The following is a 22,075-nucleotide window of genomic DNA, read 5'->3' as shown; positions in this document are numbered from 1 at the left end:
GGGTTGATCCTTTTCCTTCACGTAAAGACAAAGAAGAGCGTAGTAATCTATGAAATGCTTTGGGGAGTTAGAAATAGGCATAGATCCAGTGATTCTCGAATGGGGACAACCTTTTGAACTGCTGTAGAATCTATGGGCAGGCAAGAGACAACCTAGCTAATTGAAACATCTTAGTAGCCAAAGGAAAAGAAAGCAAAAGCGATTCCTGTAGTAACGGCAAGCGAAACAAGAGCAGCCTAAACTGTGAAAATGCGGTTGTGGTAGAGCAATACAAGCGTCGTGCTACTAAGCACAGCAACTTGAAAGTTGCACCATAGATGGCGAAAGTCCAATAGTCGAAGGCATCACTAGCTTACGCTCTGACCCGAGCAGCACGATACAAGTGGAATCTCGTGTGAATCAATAAGGACCATCTTGCCAGACTAAATTCGCCTAGGTAAAGCCTATTTCTATGTGGGCCACGAGAGCACTACCCAATCAATACAAACTGTCAATACAGGTATGACCTCAAAATAATATAGGTCAAGGTTAGCCAGTGAGATGATGGGGGATATGACCTTAAAATAAAGCCCCTAAATGATCACTTAGTGATAAAGGAGGTAAGGTCCAGAGACAGCTAAAGGTTTGCCTAAAAGCAGCCGCCTTTGAAAAAAGTGCGTAGTAGCTCACTGGTCGAGCGTTCTTGCACCGAAGATAACTGGGGCTAATGTAACACCCTCTAAGAGTACTATGACTATATCTCCCCTAAATATCACACTTAAAACAAATCTTGTTTATCAATGTAAAGATGCACATAATCCAGTCCCCATGGAGTATATATATACATCAAATCTCACATCACCACTAGCAAATTTCTCATGTCATCCACAAGATGATACATATGTCTATCGAATACCACAAAATGAAACTATTATAATTAGTTCATATGCCATCCTCATTTTTAATTCAGATTTATACAATTTCAAAAGGTGATTTCTATTTTTATCGACGGGTAAAAAAAGAACTGCATACTAGTCCGATCTGACCGAATTCATGGTTTGGATCTAGTCCTCAGTGGGTAGAGATCGACACGTAAAAAATATTAGTAGAGGAATGAGACTGCAACTCAATAAGTAAATAACTAGCATCACATATACATATACATCTAGTACAGTTGCAAACAAGACAAAATGAGTAGCATATATAAAATATAATCAATTTAATTCTAACATAATTAATTTTATTACATAATGCAGCCAACTCATAATAAAACAATCAACTAAACCCATCTTTTCCTAATTTGCTTACCAGAAAGTGATATAGTATTTTTCTTCAGCAACTCAACCTCACCATTCATTACATAATGTTTAAATGATTCCTCTTGACATGCCATACAGATTCATTAATCTCATTTCGCATCATAGCTCTTCAATTCACATCAAAACTCTTTTAATATCGCATCATAACTCTTTTCATATTACATAATAACTCTTTTAATGTCACATCATAGCTCTTTTCATATTATTTTTCCACACAAGCTATTTAACAACATCAAGAGATATTCATATCACAATTATTTTCAATTTTCATCACTCCCTCATTTCTACATATCACTATTTTTGCAAACAGCAAGTCAAGTAAAACCACATTTCAATAGAATTCATTTGCAAATACTAACAACACATTATTCAAGAAATGAAATTTTTCAATGCATTTCCGCATTACACTTTAACAACATAATCATCCAAATTAAATCATCAACCATTCATACAACTCAAAATAGATTAATTTCAGCACGAATCATGTTATTTAGCAACATAAATCATAGCCTTACAATAAAAGTAATACCAAGATAAAAGAGACACATATAGATGACAATAATTATTTACTTACCTAGATCTTATAGCAATTTAATTAGCAAAAAGGAAGTTGTTCAGTCCTCTACTTTATTCTCATATCATATAATAAATTATATTGAATATAATCAATATATTGAGAATATCATAATTTTTAAATAAAATTAAATATTAATCATACCGTTTCCATCAATCTTTTAATATTTCCTTTCTATTGACATTCAAATCTTCGTTCTATTTCTTCTAAATAACTTGACTCTAGACTTTCTAAAGATATATATAGTTTCTCAATTAACTTATAAGAATCTATTTTATTAAACCCCTCAACTTTTTATAGCTATCATTCTCAATAGCAATTATTGATTAAATTATCTCAAAACTCTTATATTCCTTTTCAATAAATATAATATTTTCAAATATAATTTTATAATATTTCTCAAATATAAATTTATGATATTCTTATTTATTTTCATCATTTTCTCGCAATTATAAAAACTAATTAAACACATACATATATGATTAAATATTGATTAATAAATCCAATTAAATTGAATGAATCAACTACAGAAATAATTAAATCTAATAAACTAAATAATTTAAATCATTAATTATAGCATCCGTACTTCAGTTGAGCTATTTAACGGATCACTAATTTATAATTACTCAAACTCATAAATTTTTTTGATTAAATATTAAATCCAATGGTTTAAATTATATTAGGAAAAACACTGATTACATAATATAATTATATAAATTAATACTCGTTTAAATATAATTTTATCTTGTTCGTGCTTTCTGAAAGTTGTGTGTGGGGGGAGGGTTGTTGGGTGTGTGTGCGCTTTACTGTAATTAATTGAGGGTAGGCGGTTTAACCATCCATCCTCACTTTATTATTATTATTTTTTAAATATTCATTTCTTCCCTCCTTTTTTTTTTAATATAATTTACTCCCAAATATTTAAAAAGTTCAAATTTACTTCATTTAAATTTCAATATAACCAAAATTAAAATTTATAATTTATTTATTAATTAAATAAATTTTTTAAGTGTTTAATAATTTATTCCACAATTATGTATTAAATTTGTGGATGTTACAGCTTAGCGATCTGTAGAAGTTATGAAATGTAAAACTACATCGGTGGAGGAGCATTTCACCTTAGAGGGAAGCCCCCGCACGACAAGCGGTGGACGAAGCGAAAGTAAAAATGTCAGCTTGAATAACGTAAACATTAATGAGAATCCAATGTCTCAAAAACTTAAGGGTTCTTCTGCAAGGTTCATTGATGAAGGTTCATAACAACCCTCTCTAGAGGGTATTCATTATTGCCGAGATAATGACCTACTTCTTCACATTCATCGTGCAATGCATGCAGTTATTGATAGACAGAAGAATCATTGGTATGCACTTCCGTGTACTAGCTAAAGCGTTACGTCTGTCTGGTGGAGATCATATCCACTCTGATACTATAGTAGGTAAACTTGAAGGAGAAAGAGACATCACTTTGGGCTTTGTTGATTTACTGCGTGATGATTTTGTTGAAAAAGATCGAAGTCGCGGTATTTATTTCGCTCAAGATTGGGTCTCTCTACCAGGTGTTATTCCTGTGCTTCACATTATAGGGTATTCACATTTGGCAAGTCGTTAATTTTACAGGGTATTTATAATTTTTTCAATGATGAAAAAATATTTATAATTATAACAGATCTCACAAAGCAAACTGCAATTTACCCTATAAAATAGTCCTAAACATCTTCTTAGTTATGAAGTAAGAATGAAGTAAAGCAGCCTAAACCATATTAAAGTTCATAATTACATAACTACACAGTTTCTGTTGAACCTTTCTTTTTCTTGTGTTTTTAAGCGAATAAATATTTTATTGCATCAAATTTTAATAATTAGTTTGAAGCAATCATCATTAATTAACCAATAATTATTTACAATAGTTAGATAAACTAATATAATATCAATTGCCATATTTGTAGTGAAATTCTTTGGGCAAAACCTTATCCACAATTTTCAATAATTTAATATTGTGTTTACATTGGAAAACTTGGAACTAATTTTGAATATTGAAATAAACTCACTAAATTTGCTTGGATAACACAATGCTCCAACGAGTTGCCATGTGTCAACGGACTAAAGCTAAGCCGATTCGATGTTCATTACATTATAATGGCGTTTTTGTAGATGCTGGAGGAAAGAGCGGGGTTCTCATGTTGCTGTGGCGAAAAGACCTCGATGTGTCTTTGCTGAGTTTCTCGCAGTATCATATTGATGTGAGTACTTTTTGGCAGGAGTGTTCATGGCGTTTTATGGGCCTTTATAAGGATCGGGGGGTCAGCGTCGAAAGCATGCTGGATATGTTGCGTACGCTGAAGCACAAAACGGCCTTACCTTGGTTGTGCTGTGGGGATTTTAACGCCATCCTTTTCCCTCATGACAAAGAAAGGAGATGTTCAACTCCGAAGTGGTTAATGCGGGATTTTCACAGGGTCTTGCTTGATGCGACCTAGATGATTCGGTTTTTCAGGCGACAGCTTTACGTGGTGCAATCGTCGGTTGTGGCCAGCCACGATGCGTTGTCGCTTAGACAGGGCTCTTGGGACTGCTAACTGGCGTGCTCTGTACCCTAACTTTCGTAGGTTTCTCATCTCCCAGTGGTATATTCTGATCATAATCCTTTACTTATCCATCTGGTTTCGCTTTCTCACTCCGAGTCCAAACAGCGTCATCGCTGTTTTCATTTTGAAGCCTCTTGGGCCTCATCGGCTTAATGTTCAGAACTCATTTCCGATACTTGCCGATTTTCTATTGGTTGGGAAGTTGGCATGCTGTTCTCAAGTATTGATGTCTTGGAGCAAAGGTCGGTTTGATTTTATCAAAAGACGAATACAGTGGCTTGAGATTAATATTGGGGAGTTGGAACGCAAGCAGTGCACTGTAGAGGTCCATTCTCAGCTCATTGCTCATTGCCAGGAATTGGAAGAGTTATTGGCTGTTGAGACTGTCAAGTGACCGCAAAGGGCAAAAACTCACTGGTTACGTGAAGGAGATAGGAATACTAACTATTTCCATCCTATGGCATCTTCCAGGGGCTAAGGTGAATCGAATTACTAGATTGCAAGACATTCATGGTGAAAGCAACTCAAAATGCGAGTGGATCACAAGAGGAAGCGGTAATATATAATTATGTAAATTAAAACGAAACGCAATAAAATCATAATTCCAAGGGGTGTGTACCTTTGGAGTTCCCGAACGTTCGATATAGTTAATAATAACACTAATAAAATTAAACTGGGCTAATGGTTGATTGAAAAATGAGAGGTACACAAATCATAAATCAAGAAATACCTCTTTGATTTGATTTACTCCGAACCTCATTCGTTTGATCCGTTCACATGAGACTTCAATGTAGAAGCTCTCTAAAGTCTCGTCCACACCACACCAGTATTCGAGATCCCTCAATTCAATTTGCTAGAAAAGAATTAGGGAGAAAAACACAATAAGTGTTTGAAAAGGGAGGGGTGGCCGAATTTTGGAGGCTCTAGTGTAGGAAATTATTTTGGTTTTCGTATTATGTATTCATTAGTCATTCCAAATAACTAATATACATATATAGACCTTGTACGGATGTATTAGAATGTGTCTAGGTTCATTCTATATTCCAAATAAAAGATGACTAACATGGCACTTTCCAAAAGTGAATTTGTTAGTCAATAATTTCCTCTCCTAGATTTTTCCAACAACTTAACTAGGGGTGCTTTGGCCGATTTTATTAAAATAAAATACAAGAACTCAATTAATTTTAATTAAATCTAATTTAATTAAAAGTCATCTAATTAAGCCCATCATATATTTAACACAATCAAATATATGAGCCCAATATGCCTTTATGGATTAATAAGTCCAACTTATTAAATAATAAGGCAAGCCCACTATAAACTAATCCTATTAATTTATTCTTGGGCTCCTCTATCCAATGAATCATTCTCATTTATAAGTAATTCAATTACTTATAGAATTAATTCCCAATTAATTCCTCATCCCTTCTCGGTGATTTGTGTGTGATTCTTTAGGTTCACCTTTTAGCTAGACTTGGGCTAGTGTCAACTACTATTATTAATTAAATCTAAACCCTTGATCAAGAAAGCCCGTTACCATGGGTGACCATCTAGCAATGGTCTATGGCACTAGAGACTAGGTGAATATTCATGTGAATGTTTAGGCTCTCGAGTCTATACGGGTACGTCCTTCCCTCTACTGTCTCCCAACCTTAGTCTAGGGCATGAAATTGGGTGTCCATTCCCATCCTGGACTAGGCGTCTATACTTAGAACTTGAGATTGCGTTACGCCAAATTGCTCGACATAGGAACCCCTTTTTTCTATTCAATCAACGACTGTGGCCACAGTTTTATAGAGCGTTAACGCATCTCCAAGTGCATAGGAGATACCTCTGTCATATTCTGACAGGGGACGGATCCTCATCTTGGAACGCATCATACCTAAGCTACATACTCCAACTGCATTAGATAAGGCTTATGATGATCGTGTTTGTGACACAGTCACTTCTCGCACAGATCCAAGATACAGTCATTGTATGCACGTGACTGCCGTGATTTCTCCAGTCTGAGGACTACTCCCGTACTTACGGTTCCGGGGATTCGATTCATACAGACCAAGCCTCCAAGGCTTCCATATGATGATCCCCGCGAGTCAGTTCAGTCGATTCGACACCTAGCCAATCAACCCACTAAGATCGCATAGACATCCCACATCTGTTGCCAATAAAATACGGCACTCATCAAATGAATGCGACTCTTAATGCAAGCCTCAATAGGGCACACGATGCCCATTCTTGAGATCCTTGACTTGGAACATTTCAGATCCAACTCTTGACAATTGATTTCATGGCCATCCGTTGCACAATTTATCCATTTCACGGTTGTTAAAGTCGTCTGTGGGCATCTATTGTGACGTCAAAGTAGTACTTGACGTAATTTGGTCAGCACAACAGATATGTGTGCCAAAGATGAATATTTACCATATTCGTTGGGACAATATTTCTTAAATAAAGATTGTTTGAATGGTTCTCAAACCGCCAATCTAATTGGCTTTTGGTCTCCTATTCCAACACACGAAAACTGGTATTCGACGTCTGAGTGTATCCAAATTTTAATTGGTTCTTATTCTCCACGGATATTTTAGATATTCGCTCCATCTCCTTTGAACTTGCAAGCTGCCTATCGTGGAGTATGCCCTCAAATTTCTTTGGAATAAAATCAACATCTCACTTGTCCATTTGATGCAGAGGAAGTTCGACATGGCACCTTTTCTATGGGATTGCTGACTTCCTCAAGTCTCGTTGGCTTCCCCCTTTCTTTTTTCAGAAACTGGAATATAATATGTGTGGAAGTGTCCTAATATGTCTTGAAAATATTGGATTCTGGTCTGATGACGACTTCCCTTAATCATACTCACATTGTCCTAATTTTGTGAAATAATATTTTTTATCCCATAAGTTAGGCCCGTTTTACTTTTGGTCCCATTCATTATGAGAATAGCACTTTTGAGCCTCATTCACTTTTTTATCTATAATTTAACGATGTAGCGCACATGCTTAACATGTGATCGTTAAGTATTTTTAAGTGAAGTGAAAATTGATTTATTTTCTAGCTTAGGACCATTTTTGAAAAAAAAAATATAACTACATTTGAGGGGAAAAAATAAATCTTAAAAGAAATTAGGGCAAAACACATAGTGTTTTCTCTCGTCTGTCACAAAAATTGAATCCTATCCATCCTATACTTCTATAAGTTAAAATCAAGTAGAAGCAACACAAAGAATCATGTCTTTCACAAGTGAATCAAGTAGGCCATATGAAGTACTTATATGCTACTATTGAAAAAAGGGCCAATTTTTCCTTCAACCAAAAATACTTAATGGCAACGTGCTAAACACATGACCTACACTGTTAAATTTTAGACGAAAAAGTGCATGAAAATCAAAGTGCTACTTTTTCTAAGTTATGGGACTAAAAGTGCTAATTCTTTAATGAATGGGACCAAATGTGACATGGGCCTAACTTATGGGACTAAAAATGTTGTTTTCCCTCTTAATTTCAAAAATTAAGTTGCCGAAGGTTGTTTCTCACTTTCGTCCTATTAGACTATGTAATGTCGTTTCCAAAATTGTATCTAAAGTTTTGGCTAATTGGTTAAAGCTGTGTTTAGACTCTGTTGATCACCATCTCAGTCTGCTTTTGTTAGTGGCATCTTATTTCTAACAATGTTCTCCTTGCTTTTGAATGTAATTATTTCTTATAGCATCGGAGGAAAGGATGAAAAGGTTACATTGCTTTAAAGTTGGATATGAGCAACGCTTACGACCGTCTCGAGTGGCCATTTGTGGAATATGCTTTCTTACAGCTTGGATTTGCTCCCTCATTTTTAGCCTTGATCATGTTATGTATCTCATCGGTTTCACTCTCCTTTGTGCTGAACGGTGAACAATTCGGTTATATTCAAACGCGGTATGGCATTAGGCAAGGGGATAAATTATTACCCTACTTATTTATCATTTGTGCAAAAGTGTTCAATTTATTATTGAAACATGCTAAAGGGAGAGGGGTGATCCAAGGTATAGCAGTGGCTCGCTGGGCTTCCCGTGTCTCTCACCTATCTTTTGCAGATGATTCGTTGATTTTCTGTAAAGTATCTGAGGAAGCTGTGATGGATATTGGTGGCATTCTGGGTGTCTATGAACGCACCTCTAGTAACACTGTCAACTTCGAGAATTTGCAAATGGTCTTTAGCCCGAATGTTCATAATGAACGCCAAGTCTCTCTAGCAGGTATACTCAATGTTTGTATTGTGAGGTACTTGGAGAAGTACTTGGGGCTACCTTCAGTGCTGGACATTCTAAGAAGGCAGTTTTTAGAGGCATTCGAGAAAGCATTTGGATGCGACTACTGGGATGTAAAGAGAAACTGTTATTGAGTGCGAGTAAGCAAATTCTCATTAAGGCGATGCTCCAATCAATTCCTACATATGTGATGCAATGCTTTCTTCTCCCGACTAGCCTTCTACAGGAGATTCAAGCAGCGTTCACTGGTTTCTAGTGGTGCTCTCCACATCGAAATAGAATTCATTGGGTAGTATGGGATAAATTATGCACGAGTAAATAGGTTAGTGGTTTTTACTTTCGTAATCTCTGTTGTTTCAATTTGGCTTTGCTTGCTAAACAAGCTTGGAGACTCATTCAAATGCCAGATAGTCTTCTTGCCTGCATTCTTAAAGCTCAATATTTTTCAAGGACCTCTTTTGGAGAGGCATCGTTAGGTTACAACTGATCGGCTACATGGCGCATCTTATAACGGCAAAGTTTATTACGAATCCCGATTGTAGATGGAGTGTGGTAGATCGTCGATCTATTCGAGTGTGGAAGGATCGTTGGTTGCCATGTCCTTTTCACTTTCAACCTTTGACCCCACATCTGGATGCTCATGAAAACACCACTTTTGGTGAATTTTTATTACCAGATTGGAGTGACTGGGGTGTTACAAAACCTAACCAAACGTTCTGTGAGGAGGATGTACGTTGTATTCAATCCATCATGGTTGATAGAAATTTTTCGGGGGATCATTTGGTGTGGCATTATACAAAGAATGGTTGGTTTAATGTTAGAAGTGCATAACTGGTTGCGCGGTGCGAACCTAATTGTAGGTGTGGTGTTTTTGCTGAGTCATCTAATTCACATGCTAATCGAAACTGGCGATTCTTATGGAGCGCTCCCCTACCAGGTAAAGTCAAGCACTTTTGGTGGTGGTTGTCCCATAGCGCCTTACTAGTTCGCATTAACTTGTGTAAAAGGAGAGTTGAGGTGGAAGCAATCTACCCAGTCTGTGGCTGTGGGGAAGAACATGAAGAGCACATTATATTACGCTGTGAGTTTGCCTGATAATGTTGGGGATTAATCGACATACCATGGGTGGTCACTTCTGTCCAGGAGGGCTCGGTTGAAGACTGGCTACATCACGTTGCGCGGGAATGCCATTCCCACAGTTTCTCCTATTGCATTTGGGCTCATAAGAAAAGAGTCCTTTTTTAGGGTGCCTTTCAATCTCCTATTGCTACGGTTACCTTTGAGAAAACTTACGTGCAGTCTTATTCCCTTTGCTCACTAAACAAACGTGTAGTGTCTGATGTTTGGGCATAGCTAGATTGCTACTTCCTTTTGTGAAATCTTGACTGTTAAACTTGCAGGCTTACTGCTTTGCTCGGTGGTGTAGGCTAAGTTTTTCTATTGTTGGTTTTTCCCAATTTATGGAAGTGTTTTCTTATATAAAAAAAGAAACTCAATGCTGCAAAAGATTTTAGATCCTTGAATTTCTATTTTGAACAATATTTGATCGTATGGAGATGAATTCCTATTAAGAAAATGCTTCAGGGCTTAAACATGTTCACATTTTGTTGATAAGTTGACTGTGTCAAAGTAGGTTCCTGGATTTCTTAGAAATCGGTTATTTTGCTACTCATGCTTTGCAATCATGGAGCAAGTTGAAGATCATGTTGTTAGTGGGTTGTTAATTTTCAAGCTTTAAATATTAATGTTTTGCTTCAACAATCTTCCAGAACTAACAATTGGTTGTCGGCCAGCCGTCTTGGTCGATTTTTCTATGTTTTCAAAATTATTTATTTTTCTAAAATAGCTAATTTTGGTGAATTTAAATTTTGGCTGAGATATGGTATTTCCAAAAATTAAATTACTAAAATTAATTTGAATGAATTTTTATATAAGAATTAATTTTTCCATGGGTTGCACATATGTCCATCATTAAGTTGCATTATTTTACATATAAATTTTTGAGATTGGATATGTAATTATTTCATGATATTAGATATCATTATTAATATGCATGATTTGTGTTATATATTTGGTGCATGCTTATTTTGGAAATAAATGTGTTATTTTGTTAATTGGATTAACATGAATGATCACAAAGCCCATTGGACCCTGAGGATGGTTTTATTTTATGTGGGCTTGGGGCCTGCATGCCTCTTATTTTCTTATCTCTTTGTTTTTAGTCTATTTTGTTAAGTCTTGTTTTCTCCCTATTAATATACTCCCCTACACTGCTATTTGGGATTTATTTTCAATTGCAATGAGTGTAATAGATTAGAGAGAGGTTTTACTTTTATTTTTGTAACAATTGTAAAGAGCAAGCCCAGACAATGGTGGGCCATGTGTTGGCCCATGAAGATGCATGGAGAAGAGGCTCAAAGGAGGGAGATGAAGAAATAAAGAGAGATTACAAAGCCCATAATATGTTAATGGGTTAAATATCTTGTAATAGCATAGGAGCACCTTTAGACTTATCATGGATCCACTGTGGGCTCAGTGGATCGCATAGCTATTTGGGCTTGTGATTATCCAACAGGGGTGTGCTACTTTTATTTTGCATGTGATGTATTTTATTTAATGAATTTAATACATTGGATATATTTATCATGCAAAATATTAATTGTGATGAGGTTTCAGTCAAACTATAATTAACTCCACTTGGTTGGACCAAATTAAAATATTAGACCCTAAAAATAGAAATAAACAAAGGCTTGTTATTCCATGCATCGCATCCACAGTAATGTAGTGAAGAAGCTATATTTCACCCATACATGGTCTCACGAGTTATGGGACGTTTGGACTGCAATAAAGCTGCACTATTATTGTGAACAAACTGAATAGGCACCTATGTCCCTGTCTCACAAGTAGTGGGGGCAATATTTTGCTAATGCTAAGTCATGTAATTTCCATGCCTTCCATCCATAGTAAAGTAGTAAGGAAGCTGATTTTGCTCATACATGGTCTCACGAGTTGTCGCACGTTTGGACTGAAATGAAGCTGCACAATTATTGTGAACGAAGTGAATAGGCACCTATATCCCTATCTCACAACTAGTGGGGGCGATAGTTTGTGCTATGATTCGGTTGATGAGTTAGGTATAATGATGAGCAATGTAATTTCCATGCCTTCCATCCACAGTAAAGTAGTGAAGAAGCTGATTTTGCTCTTACGTGGTCTCACGAGTTTGTCGCACGTTTGGACTGAAATGACGCTGCACTATTTATGTGAACGAAGAGATTATGCTTCTACTTTCCTATCTCACGAGTTGTGGGGGTGATAGTTTGTGCTATAATTTGGTTGAAGGGTCGGGTCTAACACCAAGTAATGTAATTTGCTTGGAGTCGTCGAAATCACACGAAAATGGTGACAAAATATGTTGGAGATCTCATAGGTCGAGAATGGTATTGGATACCTCCCACGAGACTATTTTCATTTGAATCGTAAAAGAGGTGCATGGAGAATTTCTCTTGTGGTCCTCAAGCCTACTAGAAAAAAAGTTTTAACCCCATTTGAAAGTGATGGGCTTTCGTAGAAATAATGGAAAGGTTAATGACTGAAGTCCAAGTCCTTAACTTGAACCTAATATTATGATAATCTACTAGTATTTTTCTATAAATGTCTAAGAATCCACTTACCACCATACTTGAGGCTAATAAATTTGATGGAACAAACTATTCAAATTGGCTGAGAAATCTGAGGATAGTCCTCGATTTCGAGAACTGGGCTTTTATGTTTTGGATAAGTCTCTACCTCGAACATTGCTGAAAGGGTTCCACCTCGGAGACATTTGACGTTTGAAAAGTTTTCTTAGTGGCATGAGGACAACGGAAAGTACGCAATATCGTACTAGAATCGTTGAGTAACGAGATCCAGAAATAGTACGAGAGGTACGAAGACATCGAGTTTATAATGCACCCCATGAAAGAACTTTATGCAGTACTGAACTAGCATATTAGATATGCCGTGACGAAGGCATTCTTCAGCGCGAGAATGATTGAGGAATCGTCCGTATGAGAGCATAGAGTGATAGTGCTATCACTAGTGGAGAAGCTCAAAGATCTCCAAGCTGATTTTGAGAAGGAAGAAACCTACGTTGATGTAATTCTACAGTTACTACCTCCTCTTTTGATCAATTTATTATCAACTATAATATGAATGGGCTTGAGAAAAACCTTCATGAATTGATTAATATGTTGGCACAATACGAAGCAATGATTGAAAAATCTATGCCGATGGTACTATTGCGAGAGGCTTCGACCTGTAAAGTAAAGGAAAATGTTGTCGAGCGTGAGAAGAGGAAGAAGGTTGAGATGTCTTCTATTGGTACTAGCACTTCGAGTGTTCTGGTTAACCGCTAAGCGGTGCAAAGAAAAGAGGAAGAGGGTTCGTCAGCCAAGGATTCCCAATGATGTTTGCATTTATTGCCAAGAGAAGGGCCATTGGAATAGGGAGTGCTCTAAGCTCCTCTCTGATGAAGGTAAAATATTTAATTGAGTATTAACATAATCACCATTCTACTTTTGGTATTGGATACCAATAAATGATAATCTGCAAATGGTTTGCAGGCGGTAATGATGAGTAGAAAAGTCGAAACCTGAAGGTCCTAAGGTTTAGCAATAGCAGGGTTGTTGCTATAAAAGACTAGGGACTTAGTTAGGCTTAGTGGTGATCATGTTAGGATAATGTTATGTAGCATAGCATGATTAAAATACTTTTTTCATTATTATTGGACAATTTTGATTACATAATTTTGATCAATAAAAGTTATTTATTTGACATTGAATGGAATTCATGTCTGTTGGGTGAAACGTAAATGCTATCTCATAATGGGATTATGAACACTCAAATAAAGATAAAATGATAATAAAAAAAATGAAACTTACAATCCTGGTGGGTCAATCTCTTCTAGTTTAGGATGAGAAAGATCGATGGATTCGAAGAGCACTAGGCATAGGCGATTTGGATCCATTAACTTTCAAAACTTTTTCTAAGAAGGAGAAAGGTCACAAATATTTTGTGGGACAAAATGAGCTTACCAGTTAGACGTTGGATTGGATCCAATGTGACATCTATAAGTCAGCAAAATACACAAAATCAGTATGGGGTTCACAAGTCTAGTTCTGTTTTGATGAGGTTCAAAGAATTAGACTTGGAGTGATGAACCGAACTGATCACATTTTGATTGGATCGAGAGGATGTGTATTTAGTGGGAGTTCTTGAGTATCTAAAATGAGAATGTGATTCTCACTCAGTGAAGTTCTTCCTGAAAGGACCAGAGTTGACCGGTCTCTTATAAGAAAGAAACCAAACTAAGTTGCACTTTATTTGATCCGTGTTTCACTGAAACAGGTTGGCCCTTATTGTATGATGGAACTGTCATCCTACAAAGTACTTGAATTAATGGGATATTCCCATACACGTCAAGGAAATAGAGGGAGTAGGTTTTCATACAACTTCTCAAAGATATTATTCGTAATCAAATAACATCTCTAACTTACTGTATCATAGTCCGTGCTTGTCCGTGTAATTGGATTATAATCCAATAGGGCATAAGGAGGAGCAATGTGGGATATTGTTCAGAATCAATGGCTTGGAGCCTAAGGATTCACTATGAAGTTCAAACTAGGTTTGAGACTTCAATAAGTAGAATATTCGATTTATCAAAGGATCATACTCGGTATGATTTGATAAAATGAGCCTAAGGTCAGTGGGAGTTGGGTTGAGTTTCGATATTTTTAGTGTGTAAACATCTTACTTATTTAGAATAAACTTAAGATGTTTGGGAAACACTAAGGCACTAACAAAATTGTCACAAAATTCTCCATAAAAGGAATTAGATTCCTAAATTAGGGATGAGTTGTTCAAAGAGGTAGTCATGGTTGCCTGATGAGAAATTTTAAGTTGTTCAAGACTCAGTTGCATCTAACTAATGATAAAGCTCAGATGTCTAGGACATCCCCTACGTCTTTGCTATAGGTAGCACGAAAGTGTTGGCTTGGTGTGATGGGCCTGATGTTGTGTATTCTTTGTGCATGACACAAGGTATCTCGAGAATATACTACTGTTGGCAATAGACAGTTGTCAAGAGTAGTCTTTAATACTTGAATAAGGATTAAAAAATGTGTTTCTGACACATGATTTGTTGAGAGTTGATTTTGGAAGGCTAAGCGATACTAGCTTCCAGATTCATGTGAATAATGGATAAGTCCTCAAAGTATATGCACTGTGGGGCTTGATGGCAAGCATGGTAACTTGAAAGGATTTCAAGCAGATATCCCATCTTAAAAGTCGAATGTGGGATGCCTTGAACAAGTCGGTCTTGGAAAGTGGTTTGGATAAAAAAATAGTATCCATTGGATGGATGTGGTGCCTAGCACAGCAAAGCCGATTATTGCCTTGGACCGTGTAGCTCCGGCAAAAAATAAATCAGACTCATAAAACCGAGTTGGTATCGTAGATTGCTCATGCTTAGAGGGTTCTGAGTGACATGGGTAATCGGCTTAATAGTCAAGTGGGAGATTGTTTGAATGGGTGACCAAAAGCCAATTGGATTGGTTGTTTCCATTTACCAATCTTTATCAAATAATATTAAATTGGTAAATACGGTAAGAATTCATCAAGTAGGCAGTGTGTTTTGTTGTGTGCTTACCACTGATATTAAACGGAATTTCAATGTCATAAGGAAATGACCACAGAACGTGGAGTTGGGTTGAGCATAGGTTTGACAGCTATGAAGTGACCAAAAAGCCAAAAAGCCAATTGGATTGGCCTTTATGTAATCTGTTCCGACAATTTCAGTATAATTATAACATTGTTTCTGAATAAAGTGAGTATTCATTATCTGGCAATTGTATTTATTATGTTGTTCCGACAATTTCAGTATAATTATAACATTGCTTCTGAATAAAGTGAGTATTCATTATCTGGCAATTGTATTTATTATGCTCACTGATTATATTTATAGGCTTTACATCACAACAAAGCCACAAACCAAATTGTACAACCTATGTAGTTGGGCAGCGCATTGGATGGTGGCCATGAAACCAACTTCTGAAGGTTAGATTTGAAACGTTCCAAGTCGAGGACCTCGAGACTAGGCATTGAGAGCCTATTGAGACTTGCACTAAAATTGCATTCATTGGATGAGTGTCGTGCTTCATCGGCGACAAACCTTGGACTTCTATGCAATGTTAGGGGGTGGTTGACAAGGTTGTCAAGCCAACTTAACTGACTCGCGAGAAGTCGTCATATGGAAGCCTTGGAAGCTTGGTCAGTATGACTAGATCTTCTTGGCTCCGATAGTACGGGGTTAGTCCTTACACTTGAGGAACCATGGCAGTTACATGCATGTGATGGTTGTATCTTGGATTTGACGAAAGATGACCGCATGTTGGATGTGGTCATTACAAGTCCTGGTCAGTGCAATCAGAATATGTAGTGAGTACGATGGGTTCCAAGATAGAATCTGTCACCTGTCAGTATATGACAGTCGAGTTTCCTATGCACTTTGAGATGGTTGGTGCTCTTAGAGTCTGTGCACACAACGATTGGTTGAATAGGGAATGGTTTCCTACGTCAATCAATAGAGTAAACGCATCTCGAGTTATCAACCATGATATCTAGTATAGGATGGGAACCGACGCCCAATTCCATGCCCTAGACTTAGATCTGGAGATGGATGATGGAAGGACCGTACTCGTATGGTACTCAGGAACCTAAGTGTTCACGCCAACATTCACCTAGTATCTAGTGCCATGGACCGTTGCTAGACGACCACCCATGGTAACGGAAATTTCCGAATAATGGTTAATTAGAAATAAATTAATTAAATTAGATTTAATTTATCATTGTGTTGGACACAAGTCCAAGTCTAGCTGAGGGTGAACCTAAAGAGTCATACACAAATCACTATGGAATTGGTGGAATTGATTTGGAATTAATTGAAGAAGAAATAAATTAATTTAATTGGATTAAATTAATTCAAGGAGAATATAAATAAATGATTGGATCATTTATTTAGCAATCCATTTGATGGATGGCTCAAAAATTAATTAATTAGCTTAATGAATTTTTGGGCTTAATACCTTTAAATTAATTGGATTAGTTTATTGAGTTTGACTTAATTAATTGATTGGATCAATTAATTAGTATTTGAATTCAGATTTATTTAATTGGATTAAATGAACAATGGACTTTGGTTGGGCTTGATTTAATTTGATTAAATCGTGCCCGGTGCATATTTGAAGTCCAATCCCATTTGAGGGTGGTTGGAGCAAGTTAAGAAGAAGTTGAAACTCTTCAACATAATGAACATGATGGTGGAGTTATTTCATCATGGTTGGAGGTTGTATGAACATGGTTGTATAGGTTGTTTTGGAAGCAAATTTTGTAGTTATTGAATTTTGAATTTAATTGTATGTGATGTACAAAACTACACACATATCCATCATAACCACCACAAAAGCCACGAATTTTCTCTCAAAAATATTCTCCTTTTGGTTCTATTTTGAATAGGATTCATATTAGAACACAGAACAATTCAAAAGCACTAAACAATAGTGTTGTGTAAGGAGTTGTTTTTCTTCTTGGTTCTTTGTTCTATCTAGCAATAGAATAGGAACTTTACCTTTTCATTCTGTGGTGGACAACTTAGAGGAATTCTAGTTTGAATTCTCAAGTGAACGGAACGAGAGAACATAAAGGGAACAACGCACGTTGCAGTTTTCTAAAGAAACAAAAAGGTAAAGTTTCATATTATATTTCTGTACTTTTTGTTTCATCCTCTAGCCACATGTCTAGCATATTTACATGGTTATTATTATGCTTTTGATAAATACCAAATGCCCGAAAATTTCAAAGGGAACACCCCTTTGAACCGATTTTTAAAATTTTTATTTCACGCTTCCATCGCATTTTCGGGCCATACCGATTCTTTCATTACACTATTCAAGTCTATGGCCATAGTGATTGATCGAGTGGGAAGGGATTTCCTATGACGATCAGTAGAGTAAACGCATCTCTTGTTTCAAGCATAGTTTCATAGTGAAGGATAGAAACCGACATCCAATTCCATGCTCTAGACTAGGGCTGGAAGATGGTTGATAGTATAACCATACTCATATGGACTCAGAGCCTAAATATTCACGCTATCATTCACCTAGTCTCTAGCGCAATGAATAGACAGGCACCCATGGTAACGAGCAATTTTTTGTTATAGGATAATCAGAAATAATTAATCAAATTAGATTTAATTAATTGTGTTAGTCACACAAACCCAAATTTATATAAGGGTGAACCTAAAGGATAGTGATGGAATTAATTTTGGAATAAATAAATTAATTTAATTGGATTAAATTAATTCATGAAAAAAAATAATTTGGGAAAATCCATTAAATGGATAACCCTAGAATTTAATTGATTTGGACTTAGCTTTTTCAGATATGCTTAAGCTAATTAATTTTATAGATTGGATTCATTAATTAATTAGATGGGCTTGTTTAATTAATGGATTGAGTTCATTAATTAATGGAGATGAGTTTAAATTAATTAGTTGCATTAATTAATTATTTGGGCTTGATTAATAAATTGAATTTATTAATTGAGTATATTTGGCCTGTGTATATTTAATTGAATTAAATATTCACATGCATTTTCTATTGGGTATTTTATTTAATTAGATTCAATAATAAACCCAATAGATTATTATTGGGCTTGATTTAATTTATTGGATAAATTAAAATAAGTCCGATCCAAATATTAGGTGTGTGGAAGTATAAAAAGATTAGGTCTTTTAAGCAAAGCATAACACCATATCAAAAAGAGGGCTCTTTCTCTCCCCATGAGTAGCAAAGCCAGGAAATTCTCTCCCTTTTTTCATGATTTTGAGTTCTCCATCTATCAGATTCAAGTTGAGAACGAGAAAAAATCATTTACACTAATCGATAGTGTAAAATGATTTTGGTTTCTTTCATTGGATCTAATCTTTTCTAGTAAAAGGGTTAGATCCAACTTTCAACGGTGTGGTGTGGACTATCTTTAGAGGGATTCTACACTTGAACCCTCTAAGTAAATAGGTCCAGAGAATGAGATGAGTGAACGCTTGTAGCAGGGCGAACAAAACTACGAGGGTGAGGTTCTTGTTTAGATTTCCGTCTCTTGTTTTTTCTTTATGATTCTATGGTCTTTATTATTTCATTTTACACCGAGCATCCGAAAATTGATCAAGGTACACCCTTTGATTGGGATATTATATGATTAATTGTTTATTTTTTGATTTTTTGCTATTCCGCGGCGCTTCCCATGCTAATCTGCTCCCTAATGAAAGTGTTCCAGTTGGATGTCAAATTAGCTTTTCTAAATGGTGTCTTACAGGATGAAATTTATGTTGGGCAGCCCCAACGATTGGTGAAGGAAGGAGAAGGAGATAAATCCTACCTTCTCAAGAAGGCTCTTTACGGTTTAAAACAAGCCCCAAGAGCTTGGTATAGCAAAATTGATGAACATTTGCTGAACTTGGGATTTGTGAAAAATCCATTAGAAGCAACCTTGTATGTCAAGCACAATGGTACTGAAATTCTTATTGTTTCATTGTATGTTGATGACCTACTAGCTACAGCAAATAAAACAGATCACATTCAAGATTTCAAACAAGAGATGATGAAGGTGTTTGAAATGATAGATCTTGGGTTCACATCCTACTTCCTTGGCATGAAGATCAAACAAGGGCAAAGTAAAGTTTCCATATGCCAGAAAAAGTATGCAAAGGAAATACTAAAGAAGTTTAAGAAGGAGGAGTGCAAAGCAGCAAGAACTCCAATGAATCAAAAAGAAGTTGTCCAAAGAAGATGGCGCTGACAAAGTTGATGAAGAATATTTCAGGAGTTTGATTGGTTGCTTGATTTATCTTACAGCAACAAGGCCTGATATTTTGAGTGCTATAAGAATTTTGTCTCACTTCATGCATTGTGCAACTGGATTACATCTCAAGGCTACCAAAAGAGTGAATCGATATGTCAAAGGCACAAGTGACTTTGGTGTTAAGTTCACAAGGAGCAAGGAGTTCAAGCTGGTTGGTTTTTGTAACAGTGACTGGGAAGGTTCTATTGATGATATGAGGAGTGCTTCAGGCTACTGTTTCACTCTTAGCTCTGTTGTTTTCTCATGGAGCTCGAAGAAGCAAGAAACTGTAGCCCAATCCACTGTCGAAGCAGAGTTTATTGTTGCAACAGCAACTGTTAATCAAGCTTTATGGCTCAGATTCTTGTTGACAACCAAGCTGCTATGGCTATCTCTCATAATCCCGTGTTTCGTGGGAAGACTAAACACTTTAACATCAAGTTATTCTTCCTAAGGGAAGTACGGAATCATGGAGATGTGATTCTTGTCTACTGCAAAAAAGAAGAACAAGTTGCAAAAGTTTTAACCAAACCATTGCCTGCTTCAAGTTCGAGTTTTTTAGGTCGAAACTTGGAGTTTTTCATGTACACGTTTTCTTTTAAGTTGAATGTGTCGAAGTAGGTTCCTGGTTTTCTTCGGAATCAGTTATTTTGTTATTCATACTTTGCAATCATGGAACAAGTTGAGGATCTTGTTGTTATTTTTCAAACTTTAATGTTGTAATGTTTTGGTTATTCAATGAAGAAGTACTCTTCTTTTGCTTCGACAATCTAATGAAGGCATTTGAAATCCTTCCTAATTCATTCTTCAAATTAAATCATTCCATCCGGATATACTCTATATTTGAATTGATGAATTCGGATATGAATTAGGAGAAAGAATTTCAAATAATTTCATATTAGAGAATAGGGTAAATACTCTATTTGGTCCTTTAAGTTTTCGTTTGGAATCATTTTAGTCTCAGATCAAGTTCATTTTTTGACTTTAGCATCCTTAAATTTTATTTATTGTCTCAGTTTGGTCCCTCTAACCATTTTGCGGGTGAAAATATGGCCGAATTTGACTTTTTGGAGAGTAAAATGGTCAATAAGTTTGATTTTATCGCTTTAGTCCCTTAAGTTTGTAAAATTAAAATTAATCTTTTCTTACGTTAGAAAAAAATAACTTTTTTATATCGTTTTATGTTGATATATTGTAATTATCTTATGTGAAAAATAAAAACTTTGAACTCTTGTAAACATAATAATAATGTATTACTTAACTTAAAATAAGCAGTATCTTTTTTTAGTATTTAAAAATATCAAAATTATAAATAAATTTCAAAATCTTATCTAATATGAAAATATAATTAAAAAACCTATATCAGTAATTTTTTATTTTAAGAGTTAAAGATAAGTTTAAAAAAGTTAAACATTAACAATATTTTCAAAATATTTGGGTTTTTGAACAAAAAATTGGTATAATATGCTTTTTAACTAATTTTTTTGGTGGATTTCATTTATATAGAATTCATTTTAAGAGGTTTTTCAAATATATAGTCATATTTTATAGCAAAAAATCTTTTAAAATGAATTTTATATATATTTGAAATCCACCAAATAATTTTAAATTTTTTTAAATAAATTAATTACAGTTACTCCTATCGAATATCAATATCTAACATAGACCATAATAACAGTCATACTCTCGTCAATAATATAAAATAAACTAACACCTACTATTACAGCAGAAACAACACACCTATATTTAGTAGGCACAACATCCCACGAATAAGGTTTGATTCGAACCCATGACCTCTAAAATCATGGGATCTCAACTTCGCTAACCAAATAATCTAATTAAAAGTACGTTCCACCAACTTTTTCTTCAAAATGTAGCTGTTAATATTTAATAACATTGTTAAGATTTAATTTTATTAGACATAAATTAAAAAATTGACTTAATTTTTTTTATTATATTTTTAAATTAAATAAGTTTGATAAAATTTATTTATAATTTTGATTTTTTTGTTTACTTTTGAAAGTGAAAAAGAAAAACTATTTGATTTTTAGTTAAGCAATATGTTAACATTATGTGCACAAGTTTCAAAGTGTTCATTTTTCATATAAGATAATTACATCATATTCACCACATAAAATATAAAAAAAAAATAGTTTTGTTTCTAAAAAGAACTAATTTGATAATTTTATAAACTTAAGGGACTAAAGTAATTAAATGAAATTTAAATTGACTATTTTACCCTCCAAAAAGTCAAATTCCGGCCACATTTTCGCCGAAAATGGTCAGAGGGACCAAATTGAGACAAAATAAAGTTAGAGATGCTAAAGTCAAGAAATGAACTTCAGGGATTAAAGTGATTTTAAATAAAAATTTAAGAGACTAAATATAATAGTTACCCTAAAAACATAACCACTATGTTTGGTTTCATTTTTGGAGAATCTT

The sequence above is a fragment of the Sesamum indicum genome, linkage group LG9 (assembly GCF_000512975.1).
Source record: "Sesamum indicum cultivar Zhongzhi No. 13 linkage group LG9, S_indicum_v1.0, whole genome shotgun sequence".
NCBI lineage: Eukaryota > Viridiplantae > Streptophyta > Magnoliopsida > Lamiales > Pedaliaceae > Sesamum > Sesamum indicum.
This window is presented reverse-complemented; position numbering follows the sequence as displayed.